The sequence below is a fragment of the Nuphar pumila genome, chromosome 6, assembly GCF_984573655.1.
Source record: "Nuphar pumila chromosome 6, dmNupPumi1.hap1.1, whole genome shotgun sequence".
NCBI classification, from domain to species: Eukaryota; Viridiplantae; Streptophyta; class Magnoliopsida; order Nymphaeales; family Nymphaeaceae; genus Nuphar; species Nuphar pumila.
This window is the reverse complement of record NC_143254.1, coordinates 31,764,687-31,773,246: the sequence shown is the minus strand read 5'-3', so window position 1 is coordinate 31,773,246 and position 8,560 is coordinate 31,764,687.

Here is an 8,560-nt window from a genome sequence, read left to right as displayed (position 1 = left end):
GAATTTTAGAACTGGATCTGGATCCATTTTGACATTTTTGAAATCCAAACTCAATTTTGAACTTGATCCAGGATATTTTTTAAAAGAAATTTTTGCAAAATGATGGATTTTAATTTGAGAACCAAAGATTGATTTTGAAATTAGGATAAAAGTTGAGTTTTAAAAAGGATCTGGATCTAAAGTTTTGAAAAAGATTGGATCTGGATCTCGATCTGAATTAAAAATTTATTCAAAAATGAGAATCGAACCCTGATATATGGATTTCTGAGGAATTTTGAAAATAAAAAACCCCAAATTCATAATGTAATTGGGATTTTTGATTTTGGATCTTGAATCCCGTACGAAGAATGGAATTGAATCTTGGATCAGAAATCAAGAAGTGATATTGAATCTCAGATGTTAGATTAATCTGAGTTTAGAAATTGAATCAGTTGATCTTCTGAATGGATGAGAAGATGGATACATATTGAAATGGATCCAAAATGACTTAATTAGATCCTAGATATTTGATGAGATATTCCAGGTTAAATGAATAAATTGGACTCTCGATATGGATTTCTGAATGAATCAGATGAAAAATCCAGGTCCTGGAAGAAATTAGACACAAGATCCAACATTGGATCTAATATCCGAACTAAAATGGATCGGATTTCAGATATTGATAAGATATTAGATGAAAAAATTGTTTTGAGTCCAAATTTGGGGTCTGTCCTAGTTCAAAGATGATTGGAAACAGTGTCCCAGGTATTTTTTTATTTTTTGGTCTTTGTCCTGCAGGGGCAAAAACACGATACTAGACTGGTCTAAACTAATTTGAACTAAGTTGAGTTAGAATGAACTGAATCCGAAGCCAGTTATACTCAGATGAACTAAAATTGGAGCTAAAACACAAGCTCAATCAACTGGAGTCTGCTCGGTCTGGGCTGTATTGAGCTAAAATGAAGGTCCGAGTGTGAAAGAGTGACTTTGAACTGGAACTAGACCATTCAAATTCCTAGTGAACTTATATTAGACTCACTGGGATGGGATCTAATGGATTTGATTGACTTGAGGACAATTTGGTTAAGATTCGAGCTAAAATAAGCTTATTTCGCCTGAAATATGCTGAATTAGCTAAAAATGGTCAGAAATGGTCAGGGTTCACTCCTCGCGATCTGAGGAGAGCTAGAAATGATAGACATTCTAACTTCTCTAAACTTGAGATGAGTTTGGTTGAACCTAGCTGACGAAAGGTCTAAGGGTGACCTAGGGGTAAAATGGTAATTTTATTGACTGAACAAGATAAAACTGACCTCTAGACTGGGGTAAACCTAGGAGGGGACTCTATATCGCTCTGGAGGGGACTGACATCTGTGAAATGATGATGTTTGGAATAGACTTGGAAAATTTGGGGTGTTTACAGTTAGTTGTTTCTTAGACATTTTCTTGCCAACCAATTTCAGTGCACCCTTTGTCCTCCAACGACTACGATCAGAGGCAAATTTCCTTTTGATATCCTTCGCTAGGTGAATATTTTCATCCTAATCTACAATGTTTACTCTTGACTTATTGAATATGATGTTTACGCTTTAGCGTAACTTCTCATAAGGGTCAGGGGAAGCGTGATTTTCACCTGCGTTGTTTGATCTCGTTTTCTTGTATTCATCTTTATGAGCTGCAACAGACTCATGGTGAATTAACTGCACTTTTTCAAGTAATTCTCTTGACACTTTTCTCATACATGCATAAGCTTCTTTGCTTTTCGATGCCAAATCTACAACATGCACAAGTGACCTACAAAGTTATTGGTAACCGAAGGCTATATGGCACTTCTTATCAACACTAGATGAACTGACATTATTTATATCCAACAGTTCAATCTTTGCTTGTCTCGTCCATCTTCGCATTATATATGACTCAGGTATTTCTTGTATCTTCTCTTGATTAAGTGCCTTTAATGAATGATGACATAAAATACCTTTGAATTCAAACATTTTACACATACATTCAACTGTTCTGTTGTCAACGTTGTACGTAACATGTGATTCTTTCCTTTTTGGATGCTCTTTGCCCTCCCATACAACATGGTATTTATGCATATTCCCATATTGCATGCGTCCTTCTATGTTGCAATTCATGACCTGTATAACCTCCTTCTTAATCCATTCAAATACAGTTAGTGTATACAGTGGATGTCAGTTTTTGTGAAACAATTTTTGAAATGATATTTTTATATGAAAATCCGTGAAAGCCAGACACCAAAAATTAAAACCGGCTCGCACGAGTGGTGGAGTTCGGGTCGATCTCATGGAATGGGGGATACTTCGTATTCAAACACATAACTAAACTACGCTTTATTGTCGAAAATAGAAAAAAATAAAAAATAAATAAATAACTATTACATTAATGTGACCCTACGCAGAGGGTTTAAACAAATATTAAAATAGTTTTATTATAAACCCCAAAATTAAATGGAAATTCAAACTCCTAATTCTAAAAGAAAAACAAAAGTCTTTGGGCTTGTGTCCTCGTGTCGCATGTCAGACGTGTTGAACAACGTATCACTCGCTTGCTCCCGCTCCACACTTTCCTACAAAACACAAAACACACAACAGCAACAATAATAGCACTACACTAACAAAACAAAAATGTGAAAATGAAATGAATGCATAAATATGAAAACAAAATGCGAAATGCGAATTCAAGAAGGAAAAATAAGAAAGGCAAATTACACGATATAGAAAGAAAACACAAAACTAAAATGCAAGATGAAAATGCTTATGCAATTGCGTAGCGAGAAATTTCAGAAATAAAAGGGACGGAAATACAATGTAATGCAAGAAAGGAAAACCACACAAGTAGGAAAATGCAGTAGAACGTAATTGAAAAGTGCAGAATGGAGAATAATAAACAAATACAGACATAATGAAAATACATTGCAGGAATGAAATTTGAAATGCAGGAAATCAACGAAATATCGAAAATGAAATAAAGAAAATGAAACTAAAAAACATAAAAAACACATATTGCAACAACAAATGCAGGAAAAAAAACTAATGAATCAAATCGCGGAAATCACAACAACAACAACAACAACTACGCCTTCATCCCAAAATAATTGTGGTCGGCGATATGAACCAAAAAAGAAAATCATTATGGGTCTTCCACATGAATCCTTCTCCTCCAATCATTTCTATCCAATGCCATGTCCTTGGTGAGGTTCAAAGCGTTCATATCCTTTCCTATCACCTCCATCCATGTCTTCCTAGGCCTACCCCGACCTCTTTTAACTAATATATTTTCCCATTTCTCCATCCTTCTAACTGGAGCATCATTAGGCCTTCGCCGAATATGTCCAAACCACCGTAAACGATTCTCTCTCATCTTATTTTCAATGGGTGCAACGCCTACCTTCTTACGTATCTCCTCGTTTCGAATCTTATCTTTTATTGTATTTCCACACATCCATCTCAGCATACGCATCTCAGCTACACTCATTTTTTGAATATGATGTCTATTGGCAGCCCAACATTCCGTACCATATAGTAAAGCAAGCCTAATAGTCGTCCTATAAAACTTTCCCTTCAACCGCAATGGCATTCTACGATCGCACAACACTCCAGTTGCACTTTTCCATTTCATCCACCCAACCTTTATCCTGTGATTTACATCTCCATCAATTTCTCCATACTTTTGAATGATAGATCCCAATTATTTGAAACAATCATCCACCGGTGTTTCTTGCTCACCAAGCTTCACTACACTCTCATCATTACTTCGTTGCTTACTAAACCGACATTCCATGTATTCTGTCTTACTCTTACTCAACTTAAAACCTCTTGCTTCCAATGTCTGTCTCCATAATTCTAACTTAGCATTAACCCCAGCTCTAGACTCATCAATCAAAACAATATCATCAGCAAACGACATACACCACAACACATTTTCTTGAATTGATCTCGTAAGCTCATCCATCACTATAGCAAATAGGAAAGGGCTTAAAGCAGATCCTTGATGTAACCCAACCGTTATAGGAAAATTGGTTGTCACCCCTCCACAAGTGCGGACATTGGTTACTACTCCTTCATACATATCTTTAATTATACTAATGTACTTAAGAGAAATACTTTTCTTCATCATTGTCCACCAGAGAACGTCCCTAGGTACTTTATCGTAAGCCTTCTCCAAATCAATAAAAACCATATGCAAATCATTGTTCCTCTATCTATTTCTCTCAATAAGTTGTCTAAGAAGATGTATAGCTTCCATAGTTGATCTTTCAGGCATAAAACCAAATTGATTCTCCGATATCATGACAATCTTTCTCAACCTAGACTCAATCTCCCTCTCCCAAAGTTTCATAGTATGACTCATGAGTTTTATACCATGATAGTTTGTGCAATATTGTATATCACCCTTATTTTTATATAGAGGCACCAAAGTACTCTTCCTCCACTCATTAGGCATCTTATTTGTCCGCCAAATCTTGTTAAAAAGATTTGTCAACCATTCTAAACCTTTCTCTCTCAAGCATTTCCAAGCCTCGATAGGAATACCATCTGGGCCAACTGCCCTTCTTGATTTCATTTTCTTCAAAGCCTCTGCAATTTCTTTCTTTTGAATCTTGCGCATGAAGTCACAATTCATCTCATGAAAAGGAATAGAGAAGTCTCCAAGATCTTGAGCATGACTTTCATTAAATAGCTTGTCAAAATAATTTTTCCATCTCTCCTTAATCTCCTCATCTTTGACTAAAACCCTTTGTGTTTCATCTTTGATACATCTAACCATACCTAGATCCCTCGATTTCCTATCTCAGAATAAGAGAAATCACAACAAATAAGAAAAATCACATAATAGGAAAATGCTAAAAAAAGTTGTTGAAATAAAAAATTTTAAATGATGCAACATGATGCAAATGGAATGCGCTACCGATTGGAATGCAGATGTAGAATGAGTTTGATGTTGATGAATCGATTGCAGATGATGAATTGAGATATGATGAACATAAGAAGAAATGCTGATGCAAAAATTAAGATGAGACAAAAGAAGTGAGCAGAGGATGCAGGGATGTTGCAAAGTGAACTACGATGCTGATGATAACAAATGTAGAGGTGACGATGATGCAAGAAACCGAAAATGTGAGATGCAAACTCAAAAATGCTAAAAGCTAAACTGTAACAATGAAGATCAGAAAAATCTAAAACGCAGAATGAAAACTTAATATAATTTTTTCATTCTTATTTTCAATTAATCAAATCAACTAATCTAACAATAAATGAAAGGAAGAAAAACCTTACTGGATTGGCTTGAGGGGTTGGGAAGAGAAGGCAATCTCCAACCCTTCTACCGCCGCTGAATCATGTTTCTCTACCGGAGATGAAGGAAAAGGGAAAGAGAAGAAGAACGGAGGTGAAGAGAGTGGGAAGGAGGAGAAGAAGAGGAAGAAGAAGAGAAGAGGGAAAGAGAGAAGCTACTTACGGATTTGGTTGGGAAAATAAGGTGGCCTCCACCATGTGCGTCATCGTCGGACTGCAATGCTCCACCAAAGAAGAGCGAAAGGGGAAGGGAAAGAAGAAGAAAGGGAAAAGCGATGGAAGGAAGAGCGGAAGGAGGGAGATCCAGATGAGAGAGAAGGGAAGGAGAGAGGGAGGCTTGCGCATGAGAGGAGACAGTTGTTTCCCTCCTCTACGTGAGTGTTTTAACAGGTGTTTATTGAGTTTGTTTTGCCAAAATTACTACAGCCCCATTAATTTTTGGAAATTTTAAAAACACCTCCTCTAGAAAAACTATTATCTAAAACCCTATATTTCACTATCTTTGCTAAAACTAATTCTAAACATTTTTTCCTCATTATTTTTCTAACCTAACCTTCTAAATTAATTACAAATGATAAACTTTGAAATAAATTGCAAAATAAACTCATTTTTCAAGCATTTTCCATTTTTTTATTCTTTTCACACATTTTCTCGAAACTAACAATAAACTCAGGATTTTAATGTGATTTTATACCGAATCATGCATACTTTAATATGATTTAAGTGTTAAAATGTATGCATGATCAACAAATCTGTATGTCGCATCAATATTTTCATGCCCAAAGTTACAGGGCGGGTATTGAAGCATTTCACGTCTTGTTCAGACTCATTCTGTCTAAGACCGTCTACAAATAATTCATACTTTTCCATGAAGCGAAACATTGTTAAACATGAATACAAGGTTTTTTTTTAGTGTGGCATGCATAGATTCAGCTCTTTGTATGCTTATCATACCTGCACAAAAGTATTGTCTTTCATATGCCAATGCCCACTTCCCTTTGTCTGTATATAAATGTTGTAACCATACACAGTTTTCAAGGTCGTACATCTGAATCATTTGCTCCCAATCAGACATAAAGGTGACCTCATTTATGCTCTTAAGTACACACTTTCTAAACTTTTTATCAAACCCTATCTTCTGATTAAAAATGTGTCCTATGTTCTTTGCTGCATTTTGAAAGATATGCCACAAACATAGGCGATGATGTCCATATGGCCATACATGAGACAGTGCAGCCGCAATTGCATGATCACCATCTGTAAGTACAGCTCCAGGGTGCTTCCCATTCATTACCTGTGTAAATACTCTGAACAACCACTTAAGGGTTTCTTTGGTCTGGTCATACAAAAAAGTGCCGCCTAATATGCAACCCCGTGAGTGATGATTCACTCCGACAAACTGCGCAAATGACCACTATTCCGTATTAATCTTCATTGTCGTATAAAAAAATAAGCACATCATTGAAGCATTCATAAACTACTCTTGACTTTGAATCTGCCCAAAACATATTCACAATATACCCATCTTCATCCAGTTGAATTGCACTAAAGAAACCAGGGTCATTTCTTGAATGCTTCTATAGGTAATCAACCAAAGAACATATTCCTCCATTCTTCATGTTGTCTGACCTCTTCCTTTTCAAGTGATTTCTTAGATCCATAGGTGTGAATGACATATTCTTGCGACCACCATCTATGTGCACACACAAATTGTATGTCTTCCTTCGTGCAATGCCGACGCTATCAGTTATTTCATCAATTGCAGCATGCGCTTCAATTACTTTACGATGTGACCTTAACATAGGAGTCATAAATGAAGCAGCTAATTCATGGTTATGATCATTGATTAAAGTACAAACTATATATTTCCCATTCGGAAGTCTTCTTAACACCATTCTCGCTGGACAACCACATCTTGAATCTGGCTTGCTCCTTGTTAGATTTCCACTTGACTTCTTCCAATCTTGCTTAGAACAAACATATGCCTTTCTCACCATGACACTCTGTGTATTTTTTGCCCAAGAATACCTTTTAACACTGAAGCCAAGTTTTAATGCATATTCATTATGAAATTTGTATACAGCTTCCTCATTATTAAATTGCATTCCCTCTACGGGAACATAATCAAATATACTATCATGTAGACTTGAGGTGCTTGCACCTTTGTCATGTGCACTGTCATGATCGTCTACCTTATTATCGAATTGTATTTCGTCTGCTGGAATATTCAAGTCAAGAGTGAATCTAATGCCTGAACCCTTCTTATCATCTGCATCATTAGTGCACATATTCACTTCTTCAGATGCGTCGATAGTACAGATGTCCATTGCTCCATGACTTTCCAATGATTGAGATACATCATCTTCACTGCAACTAGTTAATATGCACAACACTCTCATGAGCAAAATATCAAATTGCGTTAGCCAGTGCATACATTTACTACGATTTATTCAAGATGCGTATAACAACGACTACCGATTAGTTAAGCAAGTCAAAGAAATGATTAAAATGAATCACAGTATCAAAGCAATAACATAATAGCTTACAAATTGATAATAACAAACAAAACTATATCTCATAAATCGGCACTAGAAAATACATAATATCTTACAAATTGATATACGACAATTCAACATAATATATAACAAATTGGTATATGACAATTCAACATAATATCTTATAAATTGATATATGGCAATTCAACATAATATATTACAAATTGATATTAACAACCAAAACAATATCTCACAAATCGACACTAAAAAACATATAATATCTTACAAATCAATATATGACAATTCAACATAATATATTACAAATCGATATTAACAAACAAAACAATATCTCACAAATCGACACTAGAAAACACAAATATCTTACAAATTGATATACGGTAATTCAACATAATATATTACAAACTTGTATTAACAAATAAAATAATATCTCACAAATCGACACTAGAAAACACATAATATCTTACAAATCGATATACGATAATTCAGCATAATACATTACAAATCGATATTAACAAACAAAATAATATCTCACAAATCGATACTAGAAAACACATAATATCTTACAAATCGATATACAACAATTCAGCATAATATATTACAAATCGATATTAACAAAGAAAACAATATCTCATAAATCAATGTACATGTTACTACAACCGCGATTTGCGTTACATTGCATATACTAAGTAAATGAACGATACTGGATGGGGTAGAGGCCCTTGCTCACATTTGTGACCATGCATTCTT